We start from the raw sequence: 21560 nt of genomic DNA on the forward strand, positions 1-21560 counted from the left end.
AAGCACAGAGGAGACTGGTGGGCTGCCTTCTATGGGGTCGCACATAGTCAGACACGACTGAAGTGACTTAGAAGCAACAGCATTAATTTTAATTGGAGTTTAACATCTTATTTCCTCCTAAAGAGAGAAGGGTGGTACACAATTAAATCCTTCTCACTCAATCTGATCACAGGGGTGGCACTCTAGCAAACCACCAGGATAAATGAGTCTGGCAAGAACTGAGATTCTGATGAAAAACTTATAATCATAAACAAAATTTCCAAACTAACACAGACTCTTTTCATCACCATTGTCTTTAGTCTTTTCCCCAACTGAGCTGCTTAGTCACAGCTCCAGAAAGCTATTCTCTTTTCCTTCTAAGGACAGGCTTACATCTGTGGGGCTTGGTATTCAAGTGTTCTCTTTGGTTAGATTCCTTGCCTTCAACTCCAGCTCAGTGCTGACAACCTTCAGGTCTCAAATAACATACTATGCAACTGGTGAATTTCACATTCTTATCAAAGAAAATAACTGTCAGTTGTATCTCCACAGTATTAATTTAGCCACAAGGAATCTCTGGCAAAACTAACAAAATGTTAGAAAGAGGATAGCACATCTATAAAATCTCTTGTCAGCATTGTAAACGACCTATAAACTACAAAGTCATTACTAAATAGACATCTACTTAATACACATTTCATTACTGGATTCCTTCTTTGTATGTAATCATTTTATACTTTCTCATTTGCAACTGATTCATAAAACCTGGGGTCCACTTTTTCAAATAAAACTGGCTTTGTTTTTTTAAGTCAAGATTTAACTGATGTCTTTAAGATGGCCATTTTAACATTTGCATAATTCATAACTCCAAATGCATAAAAGATGATGACAAAAACATCATAAATACATAAAATAAAAATATATGTTATAGTTTTAGAGCCTCTGAGAAATGATAGCAAAACTGGGACAGAAAAATTTTAAAAACATTTAATGATATTTCAACATTTTTCTAATTTTTTTCTCATTTCATATTTCTCGTGTGGTTTAGAATGCATTACAATATCAGTAGAGTATTGGGCCTCCCTGGTGGCTCAGAGGGTAAAATGCCTGCTTGCAATGCAGACCCATATTTCATTCCTGGGTGAGGGGCCAGGGAGGCTACAGTCCACTGGGTCGCAAAGAGTTGGACATGACTGAGTGACTTCATTTTCACTTTAGTAGAGTATTATCATATGTTTAAAAATCTATAAAAATACGGCAAAAAATTCTGGTAAAATTTTCACCTTTAAAGATACATATTCAGCTGTCTAATTCATGCAGTGAGTAATCTGAAACAATTTTGGTTTTCATTGTTACTTGTGACCATGCCGCTGCAGGACGCAGGTCATTTTTTTCCAACCAGGAATTGAACTCGTGAACCCTGCCGTGAAAATCTTAAAACACTAGACCACCAAGGGTAGTGCCTTGGTTTTGAAATCCGTCAACGTATAATATGGAATGGTATGAACAGGATAGATGTGACACACTGAGTACAAAATTGTAAACTGTATAATCTTGGTGAATATGTGATTGCTCTCTTCAAATTAAAATCCATTTTCTTTGCGTATCTGAAAATGCTCCTAATAAGAATGCTGATGACTGAAAGATCTTGAAAATGGTGTTGGACATCAGTGATCCAATTTAAACTTCCTAAAATCTGTTCCTGAAATTCTAAACTTCTGCCTTATTATTCAATCAAACACTCATTGATTCTTTTACATTTTTGGTTTCTATCGTACATTTTTTACTACAGAAATACCAAAAGAATAAGAAGTCTAACAGGGCCTACAAGAATATAAGCCATACTGTCATTCCAATTACTTGATATGCCTGTCTAATAAGTCAAGAGATACAAATCAATAAAATGTTTTGTAAAATACATCCATAGCAGAAAAGTGAGGCATTTAAAACTCCTATCATCACTATTTCCTTACCAAGATAAACAACCATTTCCCACAAACTAAAAGCCAAAAGTTTGTCCTAGAGTGATACCGGGTAATTAATGTGACTTCTAAATCCATGAGCAACAATACAGGCCTTCATTTTAAGAATGCTTTGGAGTACACCGAAATCCCAATGCTTCAGCAAGCTGGCTTCAATTTGCTTTTTTTCTTTTAATGTATCAGCCTTGGGAGATGATACGTTTTAAAACTGCCTGCTAAACTTCTTACCACCATCACTGTAACCCCCTTGCTTAATAAAGTGTCATTATGGAGTACTTAGTGTCAGACCTAATTAATTAAAAAAAAAAAAAAGGATCCAAAGAATTATAAAGTTTTAGAAAATTTAGAAACGTTGCCAAGCTGGCTTCTAAATATTAATGAATATTCAAATTAATGGATACATAACTTCTGAGACCAAAGACACTGAAATTTCTGACTACTTTCATATATAAAACAGTAAACACACACACACATGTTTCAGCCTAGACTTAAATCTCAATGTCTTCATTTTCACCTGCAAGGTCCTTAAACTGGATTTTATCATCATCTTCAGGATCCAAGGTATCTGTTTCATTAAGTTCAGCTAAAAACAGTAAAAACATACTCTTGCAGACATAAAACCAAGATGTCACTAGGTTAATTATCCATTTAAAGAAATAATACTGGATTAATACTAAAACACTGAACTGTACAAAAAATTTGCTTGTAATCAATCCTTGGTTCAACAGTTTTATTCCAAGAAAAGTCTTCGTAACTACAAACATATCACAAAGAACAAACTCACAATGAAACTGCTAAAAGAAATTCACTGCCAAGTATTTACCTGATTCCCAATTATCTTAGTATTTCTTAAATGGCCTGTATCTCATCAGAATCTTCACTCTTACTCAAAAATTCATAAATTTATAATAAAATGCACTGTAATAGAATACAAGTTATTATATTCAAAATGTGAGTTTAGCATACTTCCTCTTTTTGTTACTAGAAACTTATTTTAATTGTTCCAAGTTTACTAGAGGTAGAATAGAATATTGTCTCTAAGAAATAAAAGGGATTTAAAAACACTGTCCCCAAAGCTCCAGAGCAGTACTCTAAATACTAAAAAAACCTGAATATTCTTTTCCAAAATAATCAATACCAGTACCATAAATGGTGTCCTCGATTAGCTGAAAACAGGTATAATCTCTTAAGAATTGTTTTTAAGAGTGTAAAAGAGGCATTCCTTTAACAATTATTATGTGCAAGTCTAAGATTTCTGAGTTTTTTAATAACCCACCAAAAGAACATATATTAGGAAGAGAATCCATTACTAAGTTGTTAATATTCTGAAGTATTTAGTACATTTAAATTTAATTTAAAGTGAATTTAAGCATCTATGCAAAAATACAGAAAGGAGAGAATTCTGAAACGAGTGTTTCACCTTAATACTAACTAGTAAATACTATGAGAAGACAGGGAGGTGTAATAACTTTGATATTAACTACCATATTCTGGAAGCTCTCTATAAGCCTTCAGACTTCTATCTTCATCTGCATTGTACTTTAAAATTACATCAGCTTTGTTATCCTTGGAGAAAAACAGGAAGGATCAAAACTGGTTATGCAAAGAATCATCAGCTATCTCATAAATTACTTTCAAATTAGACACCCTTAAGAAAAACCTCACTATTCTCTCACCTTCCTTCTGTCAACTGCAAATACACACAGACATAGTCATCGTGATGAAGTTTGTGTGCATGACCAAATAAGGTATAGACTAGGAAAGTTATGTATACAATGCACTGAATCAATGAAAGAAAAGGAAACATGTGGGGTGGCAACGTGGTCCTTGTCCACACTCTAACACTGTAGTTCAAACTGAAAGTGGTATTATTACTCTAGAGAAACATTTCTATAACCCACAATTCTTAGAGTATCATACTGACTTGAATTATCTGTGGTGCTTTAAAAAAGATACCATATCTTCCTTAAAGCTGACAGGCCTGAAGTGAAGTATTTGTGAGTTTATGATGCAAATGTTCCTGAGAATTACTGGCTTTTAGGGAGTTCACTTTTCTTCATTTAAAAGAAGCTGTGTCACTCACAGAGGAAAACATTCTGAATACTTACAATTAAGCTAGAAAAGGTCTAAAGAAATGCAACTGAAAATATCACAGTCATAAAACTGCAGTGTAATATAAACCAACACTTCTCAAACAATAATGTGCACCAAAAATACATAAGTATTCTGTTAAAACACTGAATGTAACTCAGTAGTGGAGAGATACGCTAACAATCTGCTCATAAAATTCCATGGAGTAGTGATGCTGCTATTACCTTTAGATTATAATTTGAGTAGCAAAGGTTTGTAATTATCCACAACAGATTAAAAATCAGAAGAGCTATATGTGGGTATCACTTTACAGTTGGTATTTTAATCCCTTAAGGGATTAATGTAAATGTGATTATATTGCCCATCAAACAGAGAATTTAACTGGGAATTAATTATTATTTGATCCATTTGCAGGATTATATGTAGTTAAACTAAAATAAATGGACATGAGAATGTACACTTTTATGGACAGATTATGTTTTTAGTCATCAAATACAACAAGTGGAAAGGTTATCAATGGATGTTCTAGATCACGAAACATACAAATGAAAAAAAAAAGATCAGTAAAGTATCAGGATATAAAATCAACATATTTAAACCTGTTATAATATTAATGCATTCATATTACCCAAAGTAATGTACAGATTCCATGTAATTCCTATAGCAATTCAAATAGCATCCCCCCCCCCGCCACAGACAAATTTATATGGAACCTCAAACAATCCAAACTGCCAAAGCAATCTTGAGAAAGAATAAAGCTGGACGACATACACTTCCTGGTTTTGAAACACAACTGTCCAAATAATAAGGCACTGCGTTCCACCCATAATGCATTTCGTGAACAGAACTTGGCACTCAGAAATAAAATTTTTCAAAACCGGTCAACTAATATCTATGAAGGGAACCAAGACCACACTGTAGAAAAAACATCCTCTCCAATAGACAGGACTGGAGAAACAATACTTAACATAAAAGTAGACTTCCTTTCTTACACCAGAATCTACCTAAAATTACCCTGAAATAGATCAGAGATGTAAACACAGAGCTGAAATCTTAAAACTACTGCAAGAGAACACAGTGTAAAACTGCCGAATGCCGCTCTTGCTCTTTGCAACCTAGCAAAACCTAGTAAGTGAAACGATATCACACTAAATAGGTCTTGCATGGAAAAGGAAATTGTCAACAACAGTAGAAAAAAGCAGTCCATTAGATTGGCAAAAATATTTGCAAATGATATGACCAATAGGGATTAACAACCAAGGTAGATAAATCCTTCCATTTGCAACACCATGGATGAACCTGGAGAGAAGTGTGTCAAGAGAAACAAGTCACCCAGAGAAAGCAAACACTGCAGGACCTCATTTATATGTGGAATCAGGACTGAATGCAAACTCATAAAATTTCAGGTATGCTCTCAGCTTTGAGTGACCTGGCTTTTCTGCATAAGCCTCAGATGAAGAGAAGAATGATTAGTCACCTGCATGAGTATTAAAGGTATGCCCCAGCATGCACAGAGCCTAAAAGCAGAGGTTGAGAGGCCAACAGGTTTTTAATGAAACCTCAAAGATGGGCTGTTTGCTAGGTTATAAACAAGCATTCATTAGCCACACACAAGGAAAAGGTAAATACCATACAGAATCTGTTTCAGAAACTATCCAACAATTGATGACAAGAAAAAGCTCTGGGAGAAGAAAACTGATGTCCTGTCTCACCATGTTATATCTGCATTTTCTAGTTTTCAACAACAACAACAAATCATGAGACACACAAAGAAATAGAAGAAAGTGTCTGGTCACATATAAGGATATAAGCAGTTAATACATAGCATGGCTCAGAAAGCCTAGAAGCTGGACCTAACAGAGACTTAACATCAGGTAGTATAGATAAAAATAATACAAGAAACAATGTGCATAACTTTTTTTTTTAATTGTCAAGAATATTTCACTAGAGAATCAGGACATACCAATTCCTTAAAAGAAACCTAGTGGAGATAAAAAGTGGAGTGGCTGACTTCAAACTGTCTCTGTAAATCACTAATAAAACAATCACACCAAAAACTAAACAAGGAAACAGAAGACTGAAAATTTGCAAATCAGAAAGCCTTAGGTATTTACAGAACACATTACCTGATAATAGAATAGAAAGAAACAGCAATCATTTCAAGCAAAATTTAATTAAGCACAAGCAATGGGTTTGATACAGAAATCAAAAGGATTTTTGTTTCACAAGTCATATTCCAAACATTGAGGTCAAAATGGCCAACTACTAAGTAGTTCTCTATTCATCTCAGATTTATAACTTACACTCTAAAAGACCTAGTCTATGCCTTACCTTTCTCCTATAAGCCCACCCAAATCCTTTTTTGGAGATAGAGGTTTTGTGTTATTTAATTGCATCATCTACAGCAGTGGTTTCTCAAATTTGGATCTGAGACCTTTAAATTGAAAAATCATAACTGAGCACCTAATATAAACTTACTATTTTTTTCTTTGGATAAGTGAGAATGGTAATGAAAATCACTGTCATATGCTACTGTTCTTTTTTCAGCAAAGGTCATTTTTCAAAAAGATGTAGACAGCAAACCTGGAGGGAATCCCCTGGTGGTCCAATGATTAGGACCGAGGGCTTTCACAGCAGTATTCTGGATTCAGTCCTTGACTGGGTATCTAAGACCCCACAAGCTGCAGTGTTGTCAAAAATTAAGAAAAAAACATTGAAAGGAAAATGAATAATCTAGCTCTGTGAAATATATATCATAAAATACAAAGATATCTCCTCGTTTTACTACAGAAAACTGAAGTCAGCCTGCAGCATAAAGCCTGAAAACCTAGCACAGAGCCTTGAATACACTTGGACTTTAGATGAGGACAGGATGAGCTGTAGCATTTATCCAAAATTATAAGGGGATATGTATTGCATATTACATTTAAAATCAGAAAAGATACAACCAGTCTTCCCACAGAACACATATACCGTCAGTCAGCCACAATCCTATCGTCTTAAACATAAGCGGATATTAACAAATTGTGATGCCGGAAGGATGAGAATCATAACTGGCTAGAACAGGCCAAATGCATTTTATTGCATCAGTGAAATACTGATATTAATGATTTCTAAATTCAAGAACATTATAAATTTAAGTGCAATTGTTACCTGATAATCTCGAAGACCAACCAATATAATATGTGAAGTGTTTATCCAAATCTATAAAATAAAGCTCACAGTATATTGTATTTAAAATGCAAACAAACAAAAGTGTTTGATGTTAAGCCATACTTAGTATGATACAAATGGCAACTCACTCCAATGTTATTGCCTGGAGAATCCCAGGGATGGGGGAGCCTGGTGGGCTGCCGTCTATGGGGTTGCACACAGTCGGACACGAGAGAAGAGACTTAGCAGCAGCAATGTGATACAAAAAATACAATTCACACAGTGTGTGAAAAGTATCTGCTAAGGATTAGGAGAAAACTACAGATGTGTGTGTGTGTGTGTGTCTTGTATGCATGTGCAGCAATATGTGTTTGTGTGTGTGCTCATGTCTATGTAACAAAGTCTTGTTATAGTTATAGCATATTAAGCAAAAATTAAATTTAGGCAGTTCAGTTTGGGTCAAATTTTATTATTTAGTATATTAAAATATACAATATTTACTTCAACTAAAGTCTTTTAAAATTACAAAAGCATAGTTCTTTGTCACATAAATTACTTTTATTCACAAATCACTCTGGGAATTTTTAGTTATTTTAAACAAATAAAAATAACCTATCTACACAAATATAGTCAACTTGTTACAAATATACATCGATTCAGGCCCAAAATCATTAACTGGAAAATAATGATTCAAGAGAACAAACTGTTTTTCTTTTTTGTTTTAATTTTAGTTTTTTATTTTTTAAATTTTAAAATCTTTAATTCTTACATGCATTCCCAAACATGAACCCCCCTCCCACCTCCCTCCCCATAACATCTCTCTGGGTCATCCCCATGCACCAGCCCCAAGCATGCTGCATCCTGCGTCAGACATAGACTGGCGATTCAATTCACATGATAGTATACATGTTAGAATGTCATTCTCCCAAATCATCCCACCCTCTCCCTCTCCCTCTGAGTCCAAAAGTCTGTTATACACATCTGTGTCTCTTTCCCTGTCTTGCATACAGGGTCGTCATTGCCATCTTCCTAAATTCCATATATATGTGTTAGTATACTGTATTGGTGTTTTTCTTTCTGGCTTACTTCACTCAGTATAATCGGCTCCAGTTTCATCCATCTCATCAGAACTGATTCAAATGAATTCTTTTTAACGGCTTAGTAACACTCCATTGTGTATATGTACCACAGCTTTCTTATCCATTCATCTGCTGATGGACATTTTCAATCCAAAAAATTAGAGTTGAAAGAACTTTTAAACAACATGATCAATAAATATGCCAAAATTACTAAATAAGATGACCTATCGTGTTTCAATTTCAAATGCTCCTAACACTACCTAAAGCTGTTTCCACAAATCAAAGTGTTATGCAGGACCATATACTACATTTAATTAGCAATTAAACTCATTTTGTCTGGAAAATAATTTTTAGGTTTTTTTTTTTCTTTCTTTAACAGCTTAATATTTTTGTTGAGTCTAGGCCATTTGTTTCATACACATAATTTGTCTGGTTCCTCAAGTGTAAACATATCTGGCATAAGTCCAACCTAGGTCTTACAAATCATTCTTTCTGAACATAAATCCTATTATGAAAGTTATCAAGGATTTTCTAATTTTATGCTTTTATATTGCCACATAAATTATTATTTTTGAAGCCATCAATAATTCACAAAAGCCAGTCACTTGGAATCACAGGTAAATTTTTTAAAGTTAAGTTTTGTATTAAAGTAAAATATATATCCACACTGACCTTTTGTTCTAAGCTTCCTCGGATATGGTATATCCTTGTCACACCTTCAAAACACATTGCTTCCAATAGTGCATTTCCCGACATTGTGGTTACCTGAGCCTATTCTTCGGAAGGGGCAAAAAAGAAAACAAAACAAAACAAACAAACAAACAAACAAAACTCTAAGATACTGTTCAATACTTCCTAAAATGTAACATTTGTTATTAGGTTAGTAACTTCAGTTTTAGAGCTACCTTTAGACCAAACCATAATTAAAAAACAAACCAAAAAAAATGGTCAAGCATTATAACAAATGAGAGCTGTCTCAAGGTGACATATATTAATTTTCTCCATGAAAATGAGAAGACTCTTAATCTCTCAAACAATGTCTATAGTCTCTTCAGCTACACTTATGTATACATCCCCTTATTTTTAGAGCAGGAAAACATCAACATAAGTAAAGCTGTTAATCCAAAATCAGAAATGCTATTTCCACGAAAAGCTATCTGCTACTGGGAATATTTAAGTTATCCGCTAATATGAGAAAAACAATTCAGTCTTGGTCATTATGACTACACACTCTACCCTTGGAAATGAAAGTGGCTAATTTCAAATGGTACCCTAAATGTTGACTTAACAACCCTCTCACACTGAGTATTCATCAAATCTTGGCTCACCTTTCCCTCATGAACTCTACTGATTATAAACAGTAGCTTGATCACTAACAAACTTTTGCTTGAGAACACGTTGATGCTCGTTTTAAAGTGCTTAAAGTCGTATTTCAAGATAAAGCATCAAATGTTTAAAAATAATTATATCTAAGAATAGTGAAGAGACCACCAAATTCTACTGTCACTTGAAAGCACTGACATAAGCATTAGCCAGTATGGGACAATGTCTTCTTGACATAAATGATAAAAACAGGCATCAGAATAAAGAGAAATAAACAGGTAATTAATATAAACCGGTACATTACTAAATTTTGTATTAAGGCCTAACATCAAAGTGATAGCCACTGCAACCCTGATTAAAAAGTTCCTGCTCCTTGACCATTAAGGTGTGACCTAAATCAAATCCCTGATGATAATACAGTGGAAGTGAGAAATAGATTTAAATGACTAGATCTGATAGACAGAGTACCTGATGAACTATGGACAGAGGTTTGTGACACTGTACAGGAGACAGGAATAAAGAACATGCCCAAGGAGAAAAAAATGGCAAAAAAGCCAAATGGGTCTCTGAGGAGGCATTACAAAACTATGAAAATAAAGAAATTGAAAAGCAAAGGAGAAAAGGAAAGATATACCCATTTGAATGCAGAGATCCAAAGAATAGCGAGGAGAGACAAGAAAGCCATCCTCAGGAATCAGTGGAAAGAAATAGAGGCAAACAATAGAATGGAAAAGACTAGAGACCTCTTCAAGAAAATTAGAGATACTAAGGGAACATTTCATGCAAAGATGTACACAACAAATGATAGAAATGTTACGGACCTAAGAGAAGCAGAAGATACTAAAAAGAGGTGGCAAGAATACAAAGAAGAAGGGTACAAAAAAGATCTTCATGACCCAGATAATCACGATAGAATGTTCACTCACCTAGACCTCTGGAATGGGAAGTCAAGTGGGCCTTAGAAAGCATCACTATGGACAAAGTTGGTGGAGGTGAGGGAAATCCCATAAAGCTATTTCAAAACCTAAAGATGATGCCATGAAATTGCCACACTCAATAAGCCAGAAAATTTGGAAAACTCAGCAGCTGCCAGGAGACTGGAAAAGGTCAGTTTTCATTCCAATCCCTAAGAAAGGCAATGGCAAAGAAGGCTCAAACTACCGCACAATTGTGCTCATCTCACACACTAGAAAGGTAATGCTCAAAATTCTTCAAGCCACGTTTCACTAATTCTTCAGCCGTGAACTTCTTGATGTTCAAACTCGTCTTCAAAAAGGCAGAGAAACCAGAGATCAAGTTGCTAACATCTGCAGGACCATCGAAAAAGCAAGCAAGTTCCAGAAAATCATCTGCTTTATTGACTATGCCAAAGCCTTGACTGTGCGGATCATAATAAACTGTGGAAAATTCTGAAAGAAATGGGATTACCAGACCACTTGACCTGCCTCTAGATAAATATGTATGCAGTTCAGGAAGCAACAGTTAGAGCCGGAAATGGAACAGCAGACTGGTTAGGAAAAGGAGTACCTAAAGCCTATCTATTGTCACCCTACATACTTAACTTCTATGCAGAGTATGTCATGAGAAACCCTGGGCTGGATGAAGCCCAAAATGGAATCAAGATTGCTGGGAGAAATGTCAATACCCTCAGATATGCAGATGACATCACACATCGCAGAAAGTGAAGAAGAACTAAAGATCCTCTTGATGAAAGTGAAAGAGGAGAGTAAAAGTGTTGGCTTAAAGCTCAACATTCAGAAAACTAAGATCATGGCATCTGGTCCCATCACTTCATGGGAAATAAATGGGGATTCTCTGGCTGACAGTTTTTTTAAGGGTGGCTCCAAATCACTGATGATGGTGATTGCAGCAATGAAATTATAAGGCACTTACTCCTTGGAAGGAAAGTTATGACTTACCTAGACAGCATATTAAAAAAGCAGAGACATTACTTTGCCAACAAAATTCCTTCTAGTCAAGGGTATGATTTTTCCAGTAGTTATTTTTGGATGTGAGAGTTGGACTGTAAAGAAAGCTGAGTGCCAAAGAATTGATGCTTTCCCACTTAGTGTTGGTGAAGGGTCTTGACAGCCCCTTGAACTTCAAGGCCATCCAACCAGTTCATCCTAAAAACCAGTCCTGGGTGTTTATTGGAAAGACTGATGTTGAAGCTGAAACCCCAATACTTGGCTACCTGATGCCAAGAGCTGACTCATTTGAAAAGACCCTGATGTTGCGAAAGATTTAGGGCAGGAGGAGATGGGGACAATAGAGGATTAGATGGACAGATGTCATCACTGAATTAATGAGCATGCATTTGGGTAAATGCCATGAATTGGTGATGGACAGAGAGGCCTGGCATTCTGCAGTCCATTGGGTCGCAGAGTCGAACACAACTGAGTGACTGAACTGAACTGCTTCTTGGGAGAAAAGCTATGGCAATACTATCAGTTCAGTTCAGTTTAGTGTCTCAGTTGTGTCTGACTCTTTGCGACTCCGTGAATCACAGCACGCCAGGCCTCCCTGTCCGTCACTAACTCCCGGAGTTCACTCAGACTCGCTTTCACCGAGTCAGTATTGCCATCCAGCCATCTCATCCTTTGTCCTCCCCTTCTTCTCCTGCCCCCAATCCCTCCCAGCATCAAAGACTTTTCCAATAAGTCAACTTTTCGCATGAGGTGGCCAAAGTACTGGAGTTTCAGCTTCTGCATCATTCCTTCCAAAGAAATCCCAGGGTTGATCTCCTTCAGAATGGACTGGTTAGATCTTCTTGCAGTACAAGGGACTCTCAAGAGTCTTCTCCAACACTACAGTTTAAAAGCATCAATTTTTCAGTGCTCAGCTTTCTTCACAGTCCAACTCTCACATCATTATATGACCAAATTAAAAACCATAGCCTTGATTAGATGGACCTTTGTTAGCAAAGTAATGTCTGGCTTTTGAATATATTATCTAGGTTGGTTGTAACTTTTCTTCCAAGGAGTAAGCGTCTTTTAATTTCATGGCTGCAGCACCATCTGCAGTGATTTTGGAGCCCCCAAAAATAAAGTCTGGTACTGTTTCTAATGTTTCCCCATCTATTTCCCATGAAGTGATGGGACTGGATGCCAAGATCTTCGTTTTCTGAATGTTGAGCTTTAAGCCAACTTTTTCACTCTCTTCTTTCACATTCATCAAGAGACTTTTTAGCTCCTCTTCACATTTTGCCATAAGGATGGTGTCATCTGCATACCTAAGGTTATTGATATTTTGCCTGGCAATCTTGATACCAGCTTGTGTTTCGTCCAGGCCAGGGTTTCTCATGATGTACTCTGCATAGAAGTTAAATAAGCAGGGTGAAAATATACAGCCTTGACGTACTACATTTCCTACCTGAAACCAGTCTGTTTTTCCATGTCCAGTTCTAACTGTTGCTTCCTGAACTCAATACAGATTTCTCAAGAAGCAGGTAAGGTGTTGTTGCATTCCCATCACTTTCAGAATTTTCCACACTTAATAGTGTTCAAAAGAGTCAAAGGCTTTGGCATAGTCAACAAAGCAGAAATAGAAGTTTTTTTGGACCTCTCTTGGTTTTTCCGTGATGCAGAGGATGTTGGCAATTTGATATCTGGTTCCTCTGCTTTTTCTAAAACCAGCTTGAACATCAGGGAACTCTCAGTTCACTTATTGTTGAAGCCTGGCTTGGAGAATTTTGAGCATTTCTTTACTAGTGTGTGATATGAGTGCAATTGTGCAGTAGTTTTAGCATTCTTCTGCACTGCCTTTCTTTGGAATTGCAATGAAAACTGAACTTTTCCAGTCCTGTGGTCACTGCTGAGTTTTTAAAATTTGCTGGCATATTGAGTGCAGCACTTTCACAACATCATCTTTCAGGATTTGAGACAGCTCAACTGGAATTCCATCACCTCCACTAGCTTTGTTCATAGTGATGCTTTCTAAGGCCCACTTGACTTCACATTCCAAGATGTCTGGCTCTAGATTAATGGTCACATCATCATGATTATCTGGGTCATGAAGATCTTTTTTGTACAGTTCTTCTGTGTATTCTTGCCGTCTCTTCTTAATATCTTCTGCTTCTGTTAGGTCCATACCATTTCTGTCCTTTATCGAAGGACAGAAGATGTCCCATCTTTACATGAAATATTCCCTTGGTATCTCTAATTTTCTTGAAGTGATCTCTAGTCTTTCCCATTCTGTTCCTTTCCTCTATTTCTTTTCATTGATTGCAGAAGAAGGCTTTCTTATCGCTTCTTGCTATTCTTTGGAACTCTGCACTCAGATGCTTATATCTTTCCTTTTCTCCTTTGCTTTTCACCTCTCTTTTCACAACTATTTGTAAGGCCTCCGCAGACAGCCATTTTGCTTTTTTGCATTTCTTTTCCATGGGAATGGTCTTGATCATGAAGACCGACAAGACCTTTTAGAACTAACACCCAAAAGAAATACCGTTTCATTATAGACGACTGGAATGCAAAAGTAGGAAGTCAAGAACCACCTGGAGTAACAAGCAAATTTGGCCTTGGAATGCGGAATGAAGCAGGGCAAAGACTAATAGAGTTTTGCCAAGAAAATGCACTGGTCATAGCAAACACCCTCTTCCAACAACACAAGAGAAGACTCTACACATGGACATCACCAGAGGGTCAACACCTAAGTCAGACTGATTATATTCTTTGCAGCCAAAGATGGAGAAGATCTATACAGTCAACAAAAACAAGATCAGGAGCTGACTGTGGCTCAGATCATGACCTCCTTATTACCAAACTCAGACTTGATTGAAGAAAGTCGGGAAAACCGCTAGACCATTCAGGTATAACCTAAATCAATCCCCTTATGATTATACAGTGGAAGTGAGAAATATATTTAAGGGCCTAGATCTGATAGATAGAGTGCCTGATGAACTATGGAATGATGTTCGTGACATTGTACAGGAGACAGGGATCAAGACCATCCCCCATGGCAACTATATACAACACGTTAAAAGGCAGAGTTACCACTTTGCTGACAAAGGTCTGTATAGTCAAATATCTAGTTCTTTCAGTAGTCACATATGGATGTGATAGTTGGAAACATAAAGAAGGCTGGACACTGAAGAGTTGAATCTTTTCACCTGAAGTGCTGGGGAAGACTCTTGAGAGTCCACTGGATGACAAGGAGATCAGAGAAGTCAATCCTAAAGATCAGCCCTGAACATTCACTGCAAGATCTGCTGCTGAAGCTCCAATACTTTGGCCTCCTGATGCAAAGAGTCGACTGAAAGGAGAAGACCTTGATGCAGTGAAAGCAGGAGGGCAAGAGAAGAGGACAACAGAAGATGAGATGTTTGGGTAGTATCACAGGATTCAAGGTATAAGAGTCTGAGCAAACTCAGGGAGATAGTGAAGGACGGGGTATCCTAGTGTACTGAAGTTCATGGGGTCCTCTGTCTATGACAGAGTCATACACATGACTTAGCAACTGAGTAACAACTTCACCAAGAGCTCCTCGTCCAATCTGTAATTATCCTGACATGTAATAGGATTCACATGCTGGAGAATTCCTTGGAAAACAGCCTATGAACCCAGCTTAGTAATCAGAAGTGCTACAGAGAAGAAAATAACAAAGAAAAGAAGATGATAACTTAAAAATAGGCCATGAAAACAAACTTCTAATGTAAGGAAAAAATATGAAGATCAAGGACCAGATTATCTTTAGCCTCACATCATATTCCAAGAAATTAATATATTATTTGTGCTTGTGTGTGAGTTTGTGTGTGTGTGTGTGTTTGTCTGTGTTGTATGGGTTTCATGTCTTTCAGTATGCAGTAATAACTACATGGCTTTGTTAAGAAGTGTAAATTACATAAGCAAATAGACAAATGTGAATGGAGGTTATACACCAGATCAACGACAGATAATATAATTTTCAATTAAGTGAAAAGTATACATGTGAATTGAATAATACGTTAATTTCCATTCATTTCAACATCTACATATTGCTAGCGGCTATAATAAAAAAAACCGGTTTCCCCAGTGGCTCAGTTCAGTACAGTTCAGTTCAGTCCGGTTGCTCAGTCATGTCCGACTCTTTGCGACCGCATGAAATGCAGCATGCCAAGCCTCCCTGTCCATCACCAACTCCAGAGTTCACTCAGATTCACGTTCATTGAGTCAGTGATGCCATCCAGCCATCTCATCCTCTGTTGTCCACTTCTTCTCCTGCCCCCAATCCTTTCCAGCATCAAAGTCTTTCCCAATGAGTCAACTCTTCGCATGAGGTGGCCAGAGTACTGGAGTTTCAGCTTTAGCATCATTCCTTACAAAGAAATCCCTAGAGCTGATTTCAGGATGGACTGGTTGGATTGCCTTGCAGTACAAGGGACTCTCAAGAGTCTTCTCCAACACCACAGTTCAAAAGCATCCATGAAGAATTCAACTGCAAATGCAAGAAACAAAGGAGAGACACATTTGACTTCTGGGCCAGAATGATCCCATGGAGAAGGAGAGGACAGCATATTCCAGTCTTCTTCCTGGAGAATCCCTTGGAAGCAGTAGCCAGGTGGGGCACAATCCATGATTTCAAAAGATAGTCAGACATGACTAAGCACAAGCAACAGTGCTAGAAAAGAGTACTTCAGTGCAATTCAGATCAGTCGCTCAGTCGTGCCTGACTCTTTGCGACCCCATGAATGGCAGCATACCAATCCTCCCTATCCATCGCCAACTCCCAGAGTTTACACAATCTTATGCCCACTGAGCTGGTGATGACATCCAACCATCTCATCCTCTGTTGTCCCCTTCTCCCCCTTCCCCCAATCCTTCCCAGTATCAGGGTCTTTGCCAATGAAACAAATCTTCGCATGAGGTGGCCAAATTATTGGAGTTTCAGCCTCAGCATCAGTTCTTTCAATGAACACCCAGGACTGATTTATTTTAGGATGGACTGGCTAGATCTACTTGCAGCCCAAGTGACTCTTGAGAACCTTCTCCAACACCACAGTTCAAAAGCATCAGTTCTTCACCGCTCAGACTTCTTCACAGTCCAACTGTCACATCCATACATGACCACTGGAAAAAACATAGCCTTGACTAGATGGACCTTTGTTGGGAAACTAAAGTCTCTGCTTTTTAACATGCTATCTAGGTTGGTCAAGAGGTGGTTATACCAGACCACCTCACTTGCCTCTTGAGAAACCTATATGCAGGTCAGGAAGGAACAGTTAGATCTGGACATGGAACAACAGACTGGTTCCAAATAGGAAAATGAGTACCTCAAGGCTGTATATTGCCACCCTGCTTATTTGACTTCTATGCAGAGTACATCATGAGAAACGCTGAGCTGAAAGAAGCATAAGCTGGAATTAAGATTGCAGGGAGAAATATCAATAACCTCAGATATGCAGATTACACTACTCTTATGGCAGAAAGTGAAAAGGAACTAAAAAGCCTCTAGTGAAACTGAAAGAGGAGAGTGAAAAAGTTGGCTTAAAGCTCAACATTTAGAAAACTAAGACCATGGCATCTGTTCCCATCACTTCATGGGAAACAGATGGGGAAACAGTGGAAACAGTGTCAAACTTTATTTTCGAGGGCTCCCAAATCACTGCAGATGGTGACTGTGGCCATGAAATTAAAAGACACTTACTCCTTGGAAGGAATGTTATGACCATCCTAGATAGCATATTAAAAAGCAGAGACATTACTTTGCCAAAAAAAGGTCTGTCTAGTCAAGGTTATGGTTTACTAGGTGACAATAGAATGGGAAGGTTAAATGTCTTGTGACCATTCTCCTGGAGTTATATAGAGAAAGGCTTCACTCTTAGGAGATGAAATATTTAGGGCTCAAGTCTATATCTATGTAACTAGACCTGCCTATAACAAAATTTAAAAGGTTAGAAGGAAAATGTTCATGTACAGAAAGTAAATACAAAAAGAAAACATTAAAGATTAGTAAGTCTAAGTGAAAAAGATACGGGATTTGTACTCTCATTTCAATGTTTCCATGGGCTTAAATTTTCATTAAAGTGAAAAAAATAGTATGTGGTTCAGTCAATTATTTTACTCTTATTTTAGTCTTCACTTACTTAAATAAGAGTTATTCAGTAACTTTATTAAACATTATCATGTGCTAATGACATGGTAGTACTAATAGTCTGATTTCTTGGTATGGATTTCTCATATTCTACTGAAAAATATTACAATAGTAGGGAATTTCCAATATTGGAAGACAGCCTTACTCTGTTCTAAACCCTAAAATTCACTCGGTTATATCATGTTTTTCCATAGAATAAAAACAGAACACTTTGCTTACAGAAATGGCACATTAATCCTTCATGAGAAATGGTGTAAAATGAATTATTTAATACAGAATTACTAGAGAAATATATGGCACTGCAAATGGGGAAAAAGCTAGAATATGAGGCGCTTCTGTGGTGGCTCAGTGGTAAGGATTTCACCTGCCAATACAGCAGAAACCAGTTTGATCCCTCTTCCGGGATGAATCTACATGCCTCAGAACAACTGAGCCCCTATGCCATAGCTATTGAGCCTGTGTTCTACAGCCTGGAAACTCCAACTGTTGAGCCCACATTCTGCAACAACAGAAGCCTGGTCTCAATAGAGCCTATGCTTCACAAATGGAGACGGCACCCCTATGAGAAGTCCGTGCATTGCAGCTACAGAGCAGACCCCATTCCCCACAACTAAAGAAAAACCCATGCACAGTAATGAAGGCCCAGAACAGCAGAATGTATATATGCGCAAATAACAACATTTAGATTAAAATAAATTAAAAGGACATATGAGACATCTCCGGACTTAGACTAAGGTATGTTTCAGATTAAACTCTGAAATTCACATTGTTATAAAAGGTATGATTAGCTAAAGAATTCTTACCTTGTCCACGTTCTTTAAACACTGTCTCTTTTTTCATATTCATTCTCCTTACCCTTGCACCTGTTTCTGACTCCGTTACCTCAGTGATTAAAAAGTGAATAAACATTGAAGTCTAATCATTGGTATAATAGTTTACACACTCATCAAACAAGCTAACATAAGCTGTTAAATTTTATATAAACAGGGAAACAGATTATTATTTAAATAGCAGCAGTATATTAACAGACCTCAAAAGAGATTTACATTTAACCTAATTTGCTTACTGATTAGTCACTTACAAATTGTTGATGGCTTTCTTCTAAATCCCTTAGCAGATAATTATATTATCAACCACATAGCCCATTACCAGAGATAATCATTAGCATTTTTATCATCCATGCTTTCCAATTAAACCTGGCTTCTATACATTCTGTTCCAAAATTCATTTGCAGGTTAATAAACCAAAATAGTCCATATATTTGTAAAGCAATGAAAACTGAAAAATCATATGTCAAAATGTTTTCAGTTTGTCCTGAGAGGAAGCAGCTGGTTTAAAAGTCCCACAGAAGGAAGAAGGGAGTTACCCAAGGATGGAATGAAGTCTAGGAAGATAACGTTAACAAAAAATGTGTTGAACATCTATTAAGCACCAAGTTGTGGTAATTCTGTACTCATAAAATAATTACTACTCTCTTTAGAATGCACAATCCAACATGGGCATCTGAAACTTCATTCCTAGCCTAGAAACAGAGGAGGGAACAAGGAATGTATGGAAATGTACACTTATTTGTAAGTTAAAAGTGAAATAAATAGATTAGGAAAAAAAAAAAAAACAACGTAGAAGTGGTTTGTAATTTACCTAGCACATTATGAAAAAGAATTCCTAGAGTTTCCCTGAATAGTTAGCAGCAAAGCATTTGCTAGAGAAAGGCTGTGCCAGTTGGTTTGGAGAATCTAGAGAGCACTGAACTAAAAGGCAATGAAGTGTGACCAAATATAGCAAAGGTTAAGTAAGCCTTGAGAGCTAAAATGAAGTTCCAGGAATGAATAATGAAGAGAGATTTGTTGCGGAATGTGAAAAGTGGTGCTATTCTGAAAGAGGTATTCTCATTCCTTTAGTTACAGTTTTCCAGGAGGCGTTACAAGGACATTAAACATGACACAAGCAGAACTCAGGACTGTACAAAGGAGAATTCAAGGAATGACTGTCCCAGTGCCCTCCTTCAGTTAGCTTAGAAGTACCATTTTGGAAGTTACAAGTGCAGTTATTGTCAAATCTGGTTATTTGTGAACTGTCTGCCTCAGAATAAATATAAATAGAAATACATAGTGCCAGCATCTGTTTTATGAGAAAAGAAGGCTGAACACGTTGGGATATGTGTGCCTTCTAAAAAAAAGGTTAAGGTTTGTGACAGGTAGAGGAAAGTAAACCAGCAGACATGAACCTAACCATGCAACATGGATTTACCCTTTTCTGCTTGCTCAGATGGTAAAGTTCCTGCCTAAAATGCGAGAGACCCAGGTTCCATCCCTTGGTCAGAAAGATTCCCTGGAGAAGGAAATGGCAACCCACACCAGTATTCTTGCCTGGAAAATCCCATGGACCGAGGAGCTCGTAGGCTACAGTCCATGGGTTCGCAAAGAGTTAGACACGACTGAGCAACTTCACTTCACTTCACTTGCAAAGAATTAGTAAACTGTCACAAAGTAAACTAAGGACAAATTCACCAGTAGTGAAGTGTCCACAAAGTAAAGTATGGACAAATATTTAACAGTCCCAAAAGAAAGAATCAGTGTGTCACAAAAAACAGCTAAGGGAGATTCCAGGGAAGGGATGAAGGCCATAGGGGCAAAGCCTCTGGCTGACCAAAAGTAGGCTTCTGCCAGTTTACTAAGGCACCTGTGTGGGGCCCTAAATGGGAAAACTTAAAAAAAGATGGGTTAGCTTTGTGGTCAGAAACTAAGATGGCGCCTGGTGGAAGAGACAGGGGCATGGTCTATGTTACAGTTTTTAATTGGCTCTCTTGATTTCCCTGCACGTGGATAGCGTGTGATCACCATAGACTCCTGTTACAATGAAGGCACATGACGATTTGACCTTTAACGTGATTGGTGCAACTATGGCATATTACAATTTGACCTTTAACTTGATTGGTGCAACTATGGCACATGATGATTTGATCTTTAACATGATTGGTGCAACTATGAAAAGTCCCTCGCAAAAGCCCCTTGCTTGCCTATATAAACCAAAAGTTTGTGGCAATAAAGTGGAACTGCTTAGAGGGAACCCCTTTCACCTCTGATTGCCTCTCGCTCACCGAGGGGCTGGGTTGGCGGACAGCAGGCTAAGCTCTCCTCGGGACCCCTCGGCTTTGCTAGGGGAAGTTCCACTACCTCTCTCTTTCTGCGGAGCACTCCCCCGCACACCTGCAGTTAAACTGGCGTGAATCCGAAACTAATAGTATTTTATCCTCTGTGTAAAATTGACAAAAAGGGAGAGGAAATTATGAGCAGGAGGAAGCAGGAGCAGCGTCTTGCTCCTTTGTGGACTGAGCAGTCCCACTCAAAGACATCAGCCAACCACAAGAAGGAGGAACTACCACTGACCACCGACGGCAGCTGAGTGAGTAGTCGGTGGTTCCAGAAACGGAGTCATTATCTTTATTCTTGGGCATAGCTGTAGCGGCACGCTCACTGTTTCCAAGCAGCTTCCTGTGCTGCTGCCGCTGCCAGGTAATCCTCCCAGGCTTCAAAGGAACTAAGTTATACTCTGTGAGTTGGGAACTTGGGAGAGATTGTCATGCAGCCATGCTCAGCAGCAGCAAAATGGCAACCTGGCTGGTGTCACGGGGTTAATTCACTTTCCCCATGCATGACTCTACCGGCCTATCCCCCAAGCACAGTCTCTTCTGCCCTATGGAGCACGTGTAGTCCAAACCAACTGACTTCCTGGTACTCAACAATGTGAGGGACACTGTGTCAGATTCCTATAAAGAATGAAAGATTTTTGGAGAACACCGCATTGAGCTTGAAAAAACATGTGTCAATATAGTGAGACCGTGTGCATTTCCCCAATTAGAAACCACTTGAGCTAACTCATA

The 21560-nt window shown here is 37.7% G+C and overlaps 1 pseudogene; it reads right to left on the reverse strand.

Annotated features, from left to right (window-relative positions):
* Nucleotides 1-2449: 2449 nt before the first annotated feature.
* On the reverse strand, nucleotides 2450-21134 carry LOC138431451 (eukaryotic translation initiation factor 1A, X-chromosomal-like; annotated as a pseudogene).
* Between the last annotated feature and the right edge of the window lie 426 nt (nucleotides 21135-21560).

The sequence above is a fragment of the Ovis canadensis genome, chromosome Y (assembly GCF_042477335.2).
Source record: "Ovis canadensis isolate MfBH-ARS-UI-01 breed Bighorn chromosome Y, ARS-UI_OviCan_v2, whole genome shotgun sequence".
NCBI lineage: Eukaryota > Metazoa > Chordata > Mammalia > Artiodactyla > Bovidae > Ovis > Ovis canadensis.